At 39.5% G+C, this 15,341-nt stretch overlaps 1 long non-coding RNA gene across 1 annotated transcript; it reads left to right on the forward strand.

Annotated features, from left to right (window-relative positions):
• The first annotated feature begins 9,977 nt into the window (after positions 1–9,977).
• Positions 9,978–14,815, forward strand: LOC118557797. Its single transcript, XR_004928016.1, has 3 exons — positions 9,978–10,002; positions 10,774–10,918; positions 14,646–14,815. It is a non-coding gene; the product is annotated as an uncharacterized LOC118557797 (long non-coding RNA).
• Positions 14,816–15,341: the final 526 nt, after the last annotated feature.

The raw sequence follows: 15,341 nt of genomic DNA on the forward strand, positions 1-15,341 counted from the left end.
CAGCCTCATGCCAATGCTTCCGACACTGCGGCCGCCTGTGCCAATAGCCTGCCTGCCCCTCGTCTCAGCAGAGCAGATGTCACTCAAATGCCCTCCACCTCCCCCTAAAAACTCCATCACCCCCTACCCACCGCCGCTGCCACCCTAACAGGCAGCAGTGTCGACGTGCCAAGCAGGCGACACCCGATGTGTGAAAATGGAGAGAGAGAGAGAGAAGTAGAGAGAGTGAGGGAGGGCAGGAAAGCACAGTGTGGGTTTGCTGCCGATTTTTCGCACTCCCTCCATCGCCTGCCCCCAAGCCACCCACCTCTCCCTCGGAAACACCACGCCACATGCACTGGCACATAAACACATGCACAGTCTATTCTCTCCCCTCGCTCCTCACCCCGTGCAAAAAAGAGACACACTTTCCCCTGGTTCTCCCGAGATGACACCCCCTGCAGTCCTTTGGAATATTTTAATTCTGTTTCCGAACTCTTATTATGTGTGGAGAGTCTGACATGTGAATTGTAATTAGTCGCTCTGGGGGTGAGCAAAGAGAGAGACCCGATTCAGCCCCCCCACCAAAAAAAAATTTTAAAAATAAAGGGAAAAGAAACACTCGAGGGCAAGAAATATTTTCAATCCAATTTTTAACCCCCAATCATCACCTTGGTGCTCCTTTTCCCACCTAAGTTTCTCCCTCTTATGTTTTCCTTCACCTCCCCTGCTATCCTTTATCAAACCACCCTAGATCTTATCTCGCAAGGGAGTCCTGTATCAATAACCCTGCAGCCTCCGCTCCTCCACTACAAAGGGCCCGGCGACAGGGGCTAGCTGTAGGGATGAAAGATAATGGGATTGAGGTGGTACTTAAATCTCAGCGAACCACGGCAGCTCAAGTAATTAGTGGATGGGATCCATACTGGGGGCGCTAAGCAGAGCTAATGCTACCCTTGGCTCTGCTACTGGAGCTAAATTAGCAGTATGGGAATGTGTAAAGCTATCACACGGATTATCTGCCTCGCTCAATCTATCCACGTTCCTGACAGACACCAAGAAACCCAAACCCAGAAAGATGAGACTGAGAGGGGCAGGGCGGCAGAGGGGAAGGAGGGAGGTAGGGAGAGGGGGATTGTAATTTCACAGCAGTGTCAGAAGATCCAGCCGAGGCCCTGTCTTTCCATTGAGGCTTCATTAGGGCAAACAATGGACTTCCCTGCCATCTAATTAGACGAGGTTAATGAGTAAAAGAGGCCTGCCGTTGATCCCCACTGTGCTGTGGCACAAGCAGAGAAGGCGGTCAAGGGGTCTTTGGGGCAAAGGGAACTCATTTCATTTGAGTTGTATACATACTTCTGTACTGGAGAAAAGGAAGTTCTATTCCATGCCAGAGCTAAACATTCCCATGCAAAGAAACCAATACAAAATCATTCAAGTCAATATTAGGTTTGCTGATGCTGTTAAAAGAGAACAGGAACAAAGTGTTTGTATGCACCTAATGAGGATTAAAGATAAACTAAAGTCTATTTTTACAAAATAAAAGTTTATTATCATCTCTTTTAACCTTTCACAACCTTGGTCTGTGACTTATTCAATCTCTTTAGGTTATTTTAAGCTTTCTCTTATTCTATCTTTTCTGTGTCTCTGCCTACCAGTTTTCTCTTTTCTTCCGGTTTGGGGACTGAAAAGGGAGTTTAAGAAGGCTGATTTTGTGTCTGACTGGACTATTTCAGTGTTGGCCACATCTTTTGGGTCATTTGCCTGCTGAAATATCCGCTGAAAATCCATTTGCAGAGTCCATCAAATTTTAATTTAAAGTGTCCCGTTTTTTTAAACAGGTCTTTGAAGACATTGACTCAATACCACATTCCCAGAGCCTTATAAGAAGAGAAAATAGCCCAGGGTATTGAACATTCTCCAGCATACAGCACTTTATAGATATTTGCAACATTTTTACCTAATTTCATCTGACATATTTTTTGAACCTTAAACAAATTGATGAATTAGACAGATAACCAGAGTAAATAGAAAAATCAGCTTTCAAATGGTGAATTCACTTTCCACCTCAATGTGGAAAAGCAATTGCCCCTTAAACCTAGTAGAAAAGTAAGTAGTTGTGCCACCCCTGGCAGGAACTTTAATCATGCAGCCCACTCATTGTTTATAGAACCCTTTTACTTCAGGCACACTGGAGGTGTTTGAAGCATGAAAGGCCTTTCTAAGATCACACCATAGTATCTCAGTTGGATTTAAGTACTGACTTTTGCTAGGACACTCAAAAGCCTTCTTTTTTATTTTTATTTTTTAGGCTTTCAGATGCACTATTGCGGGTCCAAATGCTCTTGATAATAAAACCACAAACTGATGCATGAACATTTTCCATCAGGAGAGCATATTCATCACACTACCATCACCAGGTTTGACTGACAGTGTAATATTTGTTTTCTGCAATGAGGTGTAAGGATAGAAACTTTTTCAAAGAGTAGTTAGTAAAAATGAAGAAAGGCCTTTTGGTATGTTTTGATCAGCAATGGTTTTCTTGGTGAAATGCTTCCATGTCATCCGCTCTGCAGAGAAGGTGATTGGCTGCAATCTTCCGTCTCTCCAGGACCTGCACACCTTCAGGACTCTGAGGCGTGCAGGAAGATTGAGGCTGATCCCTCACACCCCAGTCACAAACTATTTCAGTCACTTCCCTCTGGCAGGAGGCTGCGGTCCATCAGGACCAAAACCTCACGCCACAAGATCAGTTTCTTCCCATCTGCTACCGGCCTTATGAACAAGGCCAAGAGCCGCCCGTGACACTTAAAACTGCCTCTCTCCCTCCCCCGTTCAGGACCTACAAGCTACACCAACGTAGCATCTCCAGACCTTCTGCGTTACATTAATGCACAGTCTACTGTGTACATAGCTCTAGATTCTGTATATATATATATATATATATATATATATATTTTATCTGCACCATCAACACCAAGTCAAATTCCTTGTAATAACAAACCTACTTGGCAATAAACTTGATTCTGCTTCTGGATGCCATTATTGCCCAGTCTTTTTTCATTTTCAAACTTTCCTGCAGTGCTTAAGATGTTGTCCTGGCTACTTTTTGACCTCCTGGATGAGTTAATGTTGGTATGTCAGCCACTTCTGGTCTCAAAAACTTTGAGACAGTTTTTGAACCGTTTTGCTGTTCTTGACTTTGTTTAGACTGGAGTATGGTTTGTTGCTTTTTAAGATTTTTCAGCGTACTTCATGTTGTCATACAGGTTCCATCTAATCAATCTCTTAAGTTTCTGGTGGTAAATATGCCTAAGAGTGGGTAATCCATTTGGAGTCAGTTTTCCCAAGCCACATGTCGTCTACAGTCAATTCATTATTTAACAAAGTGACATCATAATTTAACTTGGTTCCAGATTGGTTTGGATAACTTTGTACCCTTAATAAATGAAATCATCATTAGAAATATCATTATTTTCTTTACTTAGGTTGTCTTTTCCTGTTAGGTAATGGTAATGGTGAAAGGTAAATGGCTTGTAGTTGTATAGCGCATTATCAAGTCCAATGACCCCAAAGCGCTTTACACTACAATCAGTCATTTACCCATTTACACACATTCACATCCTGACGGAGGTGAGCTATGTTATGTTAGTAGGCACGGCAGCCATGGGGCAGACTGACAGAGGTGAGGCTGCCATACATCGGGGCCACCAGACCCTCAGACCACCGCCACTAGGCAATGCCCAAGTGTCTTGCCCAAGGATGTCATTAAGAGCAATATATATATATATATATATATACAGTCCCATTTGAATTGCCAGAAATATTCTATTAAAAAGGTACTGGTGGTTTTAAACTGGATAAACTTTTAAACTGTAGCTATGGTTCATTTTGTATGAGTAGCAGTTTTCCTGTAGACATTTCCTGGCTTATAAGAAGTCAGCACACAGTGATTGAATGACGGTATTTACGTTACATACTCCCACATGAATACTCGTTCTCACAAGTCCAGTTGCCCATAGAGGGACCCTCTACGCAGCCGGTATGTCACAAAAAAGCGTATTGCAGCGTGAAGGATTCGGTCCTTGGTCTTCAGAGATTACAGTTACCTACGATTACCTCCATGATGGTCAAAAAAAGGCTACATGTTTGGTTGCAGTCAAAACTCTGAAAGTTCAACAACAAGCTTTGTTAAAACTGGACAAAATAACTTTCAAATGTGTGTTTTTTGCTGGTTAACTATAACATTTAATTCATTGTAACTAATTAGGATAAGTATGCTAATGTTGCTTATATTTCAACCAATACATCTAAAAGCATGTCATACAAATGGCCTAGTGTTTTGTTAAGCTAACTCTACTTCCTGGAGCGGTCCAACAACTTTGCAATATTTCTCTCTTAGATAAAGCAATCAAAGCAGCTATGGCTGACACTTCTAACTGTATAGCTACTCTTTTTTATCCTCAAAATTGTACTACTGGCTCACAGCTTTTCTGTTTAACTAAGTTTTTGGTTTTTTTTACATATCTGCTTTGTTTTACCAAACCCCCAGGTGGATTTGGGCTTACGCTGAGCCCTGTTCTACTGGTGGTTACTTCTTGTTAAAAGGGAGTCTTTACCTTCCACTGTTGTCACATGCTTGGTCTGGTGGAGGGATTGCTGCAAAGTAGATGCAGTTTCCTTAGATGGAGAACATTTTTACCAACTACTATAATAAACTAAACATGACAACATTCTAATATAAATAGGATCAAATTGAATTGTATGCTATTGATCTGGGATCCGTCTTACTTTATATTTCAGCATATAAATTTGGTCAGGTTTTTCTTTTGTCTTGGAATGACATTTATAGTAAATCGGTGTCTTTTAAATAAACAGACTTAATTTATAAAGGCTACAAAGTATAAGCAGCATCTCTGAATCATCGATTCAAGTTTTTATATATCTGTTAATGCTACCTTGGTGGACTTTTAAATACTTAGCCACTGAGCATAAGCTTGGTATTAGTTCATGTTCAGCAGTGGCAACCAGGGTAAAGCAAAACTGTGTTACAAGACATCCAGAAAAAAACTACCACTTAATTTCTACTTGAAATTAAATACTGTGAAATAGCAAAAAGGATTTGAGTATGATATCTGTGCTTTCTTTTCACTTATTAAGTTATACTGAAATAATTGTTGAATCATTCTTTTTCCCCGAGTGAATTGTGCTTACATTGAAAGTCAAATTTTATAAATTTATTTCAGTGGTAGATTGTTCGACAACAGTTTGCCATACTGATGGCGAAGGCCTAGAAGATGTATCTAATTTAGTTTAAAAGCTCATAAAGTCTTATGATTTAATACATTTGCTGCTCTAAAATGTATTCATGAAGATAAGTATCTATCTCACAGCTCAAAAAAGAAAAACATTTGTCAAAGAGATTCATTTTTCACCTATAAATAGTATACATATTTAACAGCAAAACCCCCCCTTTAAAGGCATCCTCCATCATTGTGCATTACAGCTGATTTAAGGTAGGTCCTGGCCTTGCAGGGAGTCATAGAACCGTTGCTCTACAAAGCAGGCATAATGTAATTTTTGGTGTACTGGGAGTCCAATTTGGAGGTTTCAAACACAGCATTATATCACTGCAGATTAGGGGTCACACCTGCCGCAGCACGGCCTATAGGTGGGTTGCTTTGCACATTCACTGACACACAGAAAGAGGCATTGTCTAGTAATGCCTAGTAATGTTCGGGTCATGGATTATTAACTATAATCACAGTGCTCCTTTCAGATAGATGACAGACAGGCAGATTCAATCATTGTAAATAGAAAGTAAACCCTCTTTCCGTCCTAGGCTCTGGATAATCACAATACAATAATGTATCTTTTGTTTTCTTTTTTTCGCCAAATTCTACAATAAATGTAACTTTAAATGTCCAAAAGATAACTCATAGAACACTGTCAATGCTACTTAAAACAAAACCAAACCAAAGAACACCCTCAGTAGGTTTAGAAGAAAAGTAGTAGCCAGTTTCTGTTCCAATTCACTGCTTATCTAATTATCATTTGTGTAACCACCAGCAGGAGTTTTGGCGGTTTCCTGCTTTGCAGCCTTACATGTTTGTGGAAAAACAAGATGAACGGACAACAGCAATGACATTCATGGGCAATTTGTGCTAAAACATAGTGAGGCAAAGTAAAAGAAATGCAAAGACACACATGTACACCATTTCAGCTGGAGTGTATAGAAAAACATCGATATGAGGGAAAGACAACAGCAATGACATCTATTAGGCCATTTTTGAGGGAATCTTTTTTGAGGGCACCCTACGATAAACCAAAGTTGGAAAGATACTTTCCCCATTTAAGATGGAAAGTACCAAGTGTGTGGACATCTAATGAAAGGTTGGAAATACATCAGCAAGGATCTCAGACAGGCACCTGTTACTGTTTATCAGTTCGGAGAGGCTCGTTTGGCCATGTTCAAGAAATTTGGGGTAAATAATTAAGCATCCGTCTCTCCCATAATTGGAGACATTTAAGCCATCTTTCAGTGTACCCAGAAAATTCATGATAAACCATGCAATCTTCTGAGAAACAGTAAAAAAAAAAAAAAAAAACAGAGCAACTCCCTTTCATGCTTTGCACAGCCCAGGTAGCGGATCCGTATCATTACAGCTCCGCCACCGCACTAGACGAGGTGCTTCTGCTGATATGGTGTGTTTGGTTTAACTAAACGTTTCTAAGTTCAACTCATGCCTCCATAGTACATTGTTCTATCCTAATCCTTGGGTTCTCGTTCAGATGCAAGTTTACAAGCAAAAGTTATGTTACCGCACACCTTGTAGAAAGCTGAGACTTCCTCTTTCGACGCAGATATCAGCAATATGTCCGAATAACAAAACGGTATGAGCAGCAATGATGTTAGATATAGATAGATAGATAGATAGATAGATAGATAGATAGATAGATAGATAGATAGATAGATAGATAGATAGATAGATAGATAGATAGATAGATAGATAGATAGATAGATAGATAGATAGATAGATAGATATTTTGAATGACGTCGGAAAGAGCTGACATTCACAAGCAAATGTTAATCAAACAAACAATTTCTCTTCAACAGCCAAAGTAAACGGGCCTCAACTCTCCTCTATTCAAGTCGAAATGACAGCGCACAACACAACAGCACCCAATCCTTTATTCAGGGAGCGTCAGCCACAGAGCCATTCTGTTGAAAATATCAACTTCAGATGCTGAGGGGAGGAAGAAAAGACGGGCGTTTTGTCTGCCTTTGTCGGGCCTGAGCTCGATATGCCGCGTGAGCCTTTCAAGCCATTTGTTAGACTCAATTTCGTCCTCTGTTACATCTGCAGATTACGTTTCAAGCAAACAACCGGCAACATGAAGGCACGCGAGTGCCATTATGGTGAGAGAATGACAACTTGCACAAGCAGAGAGCAGGAGAAAATACAAGAAAAGGATGAAAAAAAAGTTGATGTAAAGAAGGCAAGGACGATTGGAAAGAGGCGGAGGTAGAAGTGATGGTGGCAGGGTATATGCATGTGTGGATTGTAATAAAGCTTGCATGCAGGTTATGCAAATGAAAGCGCTTTGATGGCCGACCTTAAACATAGTCTTCCTCCTATTCTTTTCCTTTCCCCTCTGATTCAGCTTCTTTGCTCTAGAATCACATCAGGAGAATGTTTCTGCTGAAACTTGCTCTAAGGCTGAGCTTTATTTTTTTCAGGACACTGAAGTCCATAATGAGATCTTGCTCTAATTAACTGCTTAGTTTAACCCAAAGAACAAGAAAAAAATATAAAAATATCGGAAAAAGTAGTCAATTAATTTGACTAGTTTTATTGTCACCATACATGCTTTAAATTTGGTATCCAAAACCTACTAATCTGGCAGGCTGCAGACAAACCTTTGAGTTCTTCTATTCTTGGAATGCTTTTTGAGTTAGACTCTGTTTACTTTAATATTTGTTTGACTTTTTACAAAACACTTAGCTGTAGAATAAGCGGGAATGTTTGCAGAATCGCTGAAAGATTCATGCCGCAACATTCGGGGGCGGTAGCGCCGACCGTAAGCCCGCCTTCTTTCTACTTTGTCAACAACCAGAACAATTGGTCCAGGCAATGTTAGTGTATATAATGAACCATAAAAACTCACTATGCCCAACTTACCAGTAAAACCAATTCCCCTTTCCTAAGGTTTTTCAATAATGTAGGGAAGCGGACTTGGACTAGACCATTGCAACAATTTGAGTCTTTTCTTTTTTAAGCCATTGTGTGATCACCATGCACACGATGACCCAATTTGGTTCAAGTTACTCCAAGTTTTTGACTCTTGAATACTTTACGATACTGGATGTCAGCAGAATATCCCATGTCATCACACCTCCACTACAGCTTGACAGTTGAAATGAGGTGTTCATATAAAATGGATTATTTCTGTTCAGAGGAGACTTTTGTAGAAGTTTAAATGTTCACTCAGATGCAACGTAGCAAAACTATGTCAGGAGAAGTGAATTTAACCCGCAGTCTTTCCAAATAAGCACTCATTTGGCATTGTGTCATAACCTTTAAAATGGCATGGTGGAGCCCTTTTTCAGTGTTTTCTGCTTGTGAATAATATTTTTCACTGTAGAATGTCTGAATTCAACGACTTTGAACATTGTCATTTAAGTCTTACCAGATTGATTTGCAGCAACAATTACAATTAATGCTGACGTCTTTCTGCCCCGGCACTGTGTTAACACAAACCTGTACTCCCCCCCCCCCCTCCATTTAGGATTCATAAATCCTAAATGCAGATACACTTATCTGGTTTTCGACAGTTGTCATCTCTCTTTACCTTTACAATGCCTGATTTCAATGCAGCGACAGTAAGGAATAACTGAACCAAAACTAAACGTAAAACTAAAAGTCTCTCAGTGGTAAATGGAGCATTTCCCTGAGGTTTTATGAAGTGTTTTGGTTCTGGAACTACCGGTGAAAAAAAATCTAAAAAACAAAAGTGACATTACAATTCTGAGGAAAATTATTATTTTATCGCCCAAGAAACATGCCAAGGTGTAAATTAGTGGCCAAAATGTTCCTTGTTGTAGAAAGGATGAACACATTGTACGGTTTAGTGCTATCATATTTGGAAGATAAATGGGTCGGTATGACTTTCTTATACTGATGATGATATGATAAACCTGGATAAACATATTATTGCCACATTGAGATACTTTAAATTAAAACAGAAAAAGCAACAACTATTCCTTTGAAATCTATATTATTTTATCAATTAACATTATTGTTATCATTCATTATAACACGATAATAATTTCCTTTGATGTATGTTGCTCAAAGTTCAACGTAAGAAACTGTGTCATATATTTTAATATTAGTATCAGTTTGTATGTAACATAATGATTGTATAATGCATCTGTTTATATCACATTTGTAACACCTCTGTCATAACAAAGGTATTGTTACCATTTTTGGCAGACATAGACTTAAGCAGAAATAAAGAATAGCCACTAGGTTTAGTAATAGTTTGCCAGTGCAGAATGTTAAACCCTTGGACAGGGTGTTTGTCATGACCAGACTTACAGTATTTGTAAAGAGATTAATTTGTCTTCAGTCTTCTTTCAGCCAACTGATCAGTAGTGCACAGCAACATGTCGGGGAGGGGCAATGCTCCATTAACCTATGCTCCATACAGCCTGAGAAACAAGAGTCACTCTGGAGCTTTCTCCGTTATCTCTTCAAAAAGAAGCTGAAGCATCGGTATGACAGAACGTTGTGGGGTGTTTTTTTAAGGAAGCAAACATTTTTTTCAAACCTTGATACCTGTCACCATTTTTGAAACTGGCCTTGTTATTTTTAAAGGAGAAAAGCGCAGGATTGTTCTTAGCAGCGTCCAACTTCAGCCTAGCCAGTGTACGACCCAAACAGATGAACTTCTTAAGCTGCGCCTTCATTTAGTTTGGCTCTGATCAGGACAGCTTCTCCTTCCCACCACAGCCAGCATTCAGTAAGTTCACTTTAACGGCCAAACTAAGCAAGCTGCATTTAAAAACTTTCAATAACATTGTGAATGAAATATTGGCGATGATATGACCTCACACAGGATAGATAACACATTAAAACAAACACACAAAATGACAATGAAAGGGATCAATTCATTTCCCCAGCTCTGCGTGTTGGTGGTGCAGCGAGGAGGATACCTCAGCATCATAAAGCAGCAGGCTGCTGACAGGAAGGCTGTCTGGAAGCACTCTGCTTTAACCTTGATCGCCATCTAGTGATCAGATTTCATACGGGTTCCTCCACATCCAGCCTCTGACTGTGTCTGAGCTTAATAGAATAAATTTGCTTGTGCTCTGACATGATAATGAGGAGCTAAGTTGCTGTTAGGATCAATATGTTGTCATTGCTTCTGTTAAATGAGAGTTGAATCACTAATGATTTTGTTTTAAAGCAGATTGCACACATCTGCTTTTTTAAGACATCTTTTAAAGAGAGCTGCGTATATTTTATAGATGTCGCCTGATTTTGGCATTTACATTTTAGCTGAGCTACTGCTTTTTTAGCTTATATGCATTTAAAATATGTATGTTTCATGGCGCTGTCTTAAAATAATCTAAGTTGCAAGATTTTTTTTTGACACATTACAATTTTAAATAAAAATATCAGCACTATATATTAACTCATGGAATATAAATTTCAGTACAGGGATGAACTATCAACCTGCAGAAGTCGTACTGTTTGTGAGTTTCATAAATAATGATGTGAACTGTTTCAGGATTGGGAGAGTGGCGCAGGGGTAGCTGCTTTTGTGGCTTCGGAGGAACTCAGATCTGCTGTATTTTAAAATCCACCACTCCTGGACTTGTCAACTAAAGAATGAAGCATTTTGGAAAAAAATTCAGATTCTATACACCAAATTTGTGAGTACCTTCATCTTATTTATAAATGTTATTAAAAGTAGCCATTCTAATGGTTTGTTTTGCTTGGCATTTGAACTTAGTTTAAAAACCAAAGGTGAAGTTTAACATACATTTAAGGTTGTTTGGAGAACCAAAGGGTTCTAAAATGAGCATTTTTTTATTTTTGAATGAGTGTGCATTCTGACAGTACATAAAAAAAAGCTAAATGCTAATGGATAAAATGTTAAAATCAGTCTGTGACCTTGCAAATCATAAAATGGAGTCTGTAAATGTGATATAAATCAATATAAAACTACTTCATGGATTAAGCATTAATAGATATCTGTTTTTTTTTTAGAGCAGCAGGAAAATAGTCTGGAAAGTCAAATGTTTTTTTCCCTAATCAATTTCCACTTTTATACCTTACTTTTCAGACATTTTGGGCGTGGGGGCCCTGTAAATCCAAATCAGAATGGTCTTAAGCATTTAATGCTTTTTTTTTTTTTTAAAGATACTTTGTGAATTTCTTCAAAGTATGTGCGTGTAGGTGTGCGGTGTGCGAGCCCCTGTGTGTGTGTGTGTGTGTGTGTGTGTGTGTGTGTGTGTGTGTGTGTGTGTGTGTGTGTGTGTGTGTGTGTGTGTGTGTGTGCACGCAGAGCGACGGCATCTCACCTCGCTATAATGAAATCACGCGGGTCAGCGAGGCCAGCGTGGCACGGGCAGGTCACCCAACAGATCGGAACTAAGCTGCTTTGACCCGGCCTGGTACTGCGTGCCAAACGCACACAAACACACACCGCTGGCAGCACAATTGAACCACTGTGCCTACCAGGAGGGCGTGTGATAATGACTAAAAGGCGGGTTGAAGCCGTGGAACGCAACACCAAACACACACAGACTATTTTTTCTTTCATTTCTTCTCAAAAACGGCAAGAGGAGAAGCGCATACAGAAATTAATTTGACAATGAAAGCGATCAAAGTCACTGTAGTCTGTAAACACTGATATGCTACATTAGATTACAGTGGAGCAAGTTGGTTTATTACAGAGAAAGCTTTAATCATTCCTCTTCTATTAGCTGCTGCTCCTATCGCCCAGGGACCTCCATTAGAATGAAATTAAACAGTGGAAATGTAAATATTGACAACATATGCGTAATTATTTATTCCACACAAGCAACCAGATCGGGAAATTGTTGCTGCAGCATCGGGACGTCATGAGCAGGGAAAGGCTTCCATTTTCCTGCAATAAAAATGCAAATCACTTTGAGAATAAACACAAATAATAAACAGTAATATTGTGGACACAATACAAATGTAACATTTTAAAAAAAGCTCAACACTGTAAGCGGCGATTTCTTTTAAAAGCATGCTTGATAACCTCCCCCCCCCCCCAACCCCCACCCCTTCGAGTTGATATTTTAACACGCCAGAGATCAAAGGTCAATAACTTCAATACGGCACTCTTCTGGAAGCTGGTTCTTTTTTCTAAGAGGATAATCAATTACCAGAAGACGACGTCGTCATGTTCCCTGCTCATTCTACAGATCAGCGAGGTCCCCATAAATTTGAATGTAAAACAAGCTCCCCAGCACAGGGTTAAACACGTAATTAGCCACGACAAGCAAGTACAAGGAGCAGACTTAAGTCAGGAAGAGGGCTATGGTAATGCGGGAGACTTTGCAGCCCTGCGAGGCATCGAGATGGGACGCGGGGGGGGGGGGGGGGGGGTGGTTGCACCAGGAAGATTTCAGATGCAGATATTAAAATTGCAATTGTCTTCTGCGCACGGGGGGCGCCGGTGTGGAAATTGACTTTTTCATTATGCAGTTAGTGTAATAATTAAATATTCGATGCCGTGGGTCGGTGAAGCTACTGAACCACGCCAAAGATATTTAACCAGGCCTGACAGATGTTTTAAATAATGTTTATTTATCAATACTAACACAAAGCGCCAAAAACTGTCACTCTTCTGGGAAGTTCCCGCAAGTGAAAAAGAACAAGAGAAAACAATTAGACTGAGAAAAGTAAGTTTCCTTTAGTTTTTTGTTTTTTTCCCCACAGTTTCCAGCAACTCCAATAAACAACAGGAGCATCCTGAACCGGATAAAGTCAAAGAAAAACAACAAAACTGTCACTTTTCTTCAGACTTAATCGCATCCTAAAGTTAAAGAAGTCAAGGAGGAATAATTGAACTTACTAGATGGATGTTTCCTTAAATATATTTGTGAAAAATTAACATTTTACCAAGTCTATGGTGACAAGAAAAAACCAATAAGCTATGCAGTCCTCTTGGACTATAAAATTAATCAAACAATAAAATTAGTCACACTAAAAGAAATTTAAAAAGATGCAAAAGTTAAAGTTTCAGTATCTGCTCCTTGAAATTGCACAAATATCAGATGTTCAAACCTCTCGGATTTCATTAGGTTTTAGCCCTTAAAAAAGTTTGGGGAAAAAAAGAAGCAACACAGAAGACGAACAAAGTTCTGGAAGCAGTCTTCTGTAACTCCATACGAGTGACATCTGATGTCACACGTATATGTATGAATTCCCCCCATCCCCAGTTATGGGTGAAAAAAATGTAGCTATGACCCCCTTAATGAACAAAACAAAAATAAAGTTGACATGTTATTCTTCCTTGGGCTAACTCCATTTCAAAATGACAAAAAACAAAAATACAACATTAACAGGGAAAGAAACACAAAAATTAATTTGTGGAATCTGATTTGGCCCGTTCACATAGTCTCTTTCAACGCTGATTTAAAAACAACGGGTATGCGTGTCCTCCAAACACACCAGAACTGAAAAAAAGGACCAACATTGGTGCTTCTAGGAATTGATAGGCTGTTTTTTTTTTTGTATTTTTTTTTTTTTTTACTGTTTTAGGCTCTGGTAAAAAAAACAGTATGAGCTTCTTACTTGAATTGAATAAAAACAAAACTAAAGTAATAATTTTTGGACAAATAGAAGAGAAATCAGAAGTTAGAAGTTTTAGTAGAATTGATTACTGCAACAGTGTTTTCACAGGTCTGCCTAAAAAGTGGATCAGACAGCTGCAGCTGATCCAGAACGCTGCTGCCCGCGTCCTCACTAAGACTAAGAAAGTAGAGCACATAACCCCAGTTCTAAAGTCCTTACACTGGCTCCCTGTATCTCAGAGAATAGACTTTAAAATCCTCCTGTTAGTCTATAAATCCCTAAATGGCTTAGCACCTAAATACATCACAGACTTGTTATCAGGGCATCAACCATCCAGACCACTCAGGTCTTCTGGCTCCAGCCTGCTCTGCAGAACCAAAACCAGAACCAAACACGGAGAAGCAGCATTTAGTTCCTATGCTCCACTTATCTGGAACAAACATCCAGAAAACTGTAATAATGCTGAAAGCCTGAGTTCCTTTAAGGCTTTAAAGGAACTCAGGCTCAAGGTGGAAAACCTTTATTGATTAGAATCACCTTTAACTCTTAATGTTGAAGTTTGTAATGCAACTTGTCTAATTCCGTATCAGACCTGCTGCTGCTGCTCCAATGCAATGTTCTTGCCTCTGTAATGTTTTTCTCTGTATTTCCTCTGCTTGTTTTTAGTTTAGTTCCTGTACAGCACTTTGAATTGTCTTATTACTGAAAAGTGCTTTATGAATGAACTCGCCTTGCCTTGCCTATACAGCCAATATAAGTGGACCGAGTTACGCAAAGTATGCCTCTCTTCTATTGAGAATTTATTAGCCATTATTTTTTTCTCTCCAGATAATGGTGACCACATCACCACAAAAAGAATCTTTACCCAAAAGAACTGAAGACGCCTTTTGGGTGGGAGGTGAAACGTCTTCAGGAACCAAGAGCAGAAAGCAGGTTGTGCTTCAGAATGTCCTTTTCCTGCTGACCGAGAATCTACACCAGCGCACCTCCAGAAAAATGAAAGCTATGACACAAACAGAGGGTCATCCATGCTGTCAATTCTCTTTGGTTTTAATATTAACACAATTTAAAACAAAAAAGAAGGACTGAGAATCACAAAGGCTTTGGAAGACTGACCTGGGAGCTGTTTTTGCTCAGTTTGAAGCAACTCTGGAAAACAAAAAAAACTACATTTCAGTTCCTAACGTACAATGCAAAACCATCAAAAACCCTCCCTCCTCCTCAGGTTTCTGTCATCCAAACGTGGAAACATACAGACTTGACAAAGTTAACATAGTTTTTTTATCAGTGCTCCTGGAAGCGAGTTAGCAGCTTTTGACCAGTTAGAAGCAGCAACTGAAAACCAGAGACCAGGTCCTCATGTTTATTCTGCGAAGCCAAACTGGCAATCGTCTTTGGCTTTCTTCTCATCTAAAAGTAAAAATAAGAGAAAGAAGAGAATTACTGCTTGGATCTGCCCAGTTTCCATCAACACCGGTGGGAATCAGGGACGAGCTCATGTTTATGTAATGATACTGAAAACTG

Source organism: Fundulus heteroclitus, chromosome 24 (assembly GCF_011125445.2).
Source record: "Fundulus heteroclitus isolate FHET01 chromosome 24, MU-UCD_Fhet_4.1, whole genome shotgun sequence".
Classification (NCBI taxonomy): domain Eukaryota; kingdom Metazoa; phylum Chordata; class Actinopteri; order Cyprinodontiformes; family Fundulidae; genus Fundulus; species Fundulus heteroclitus.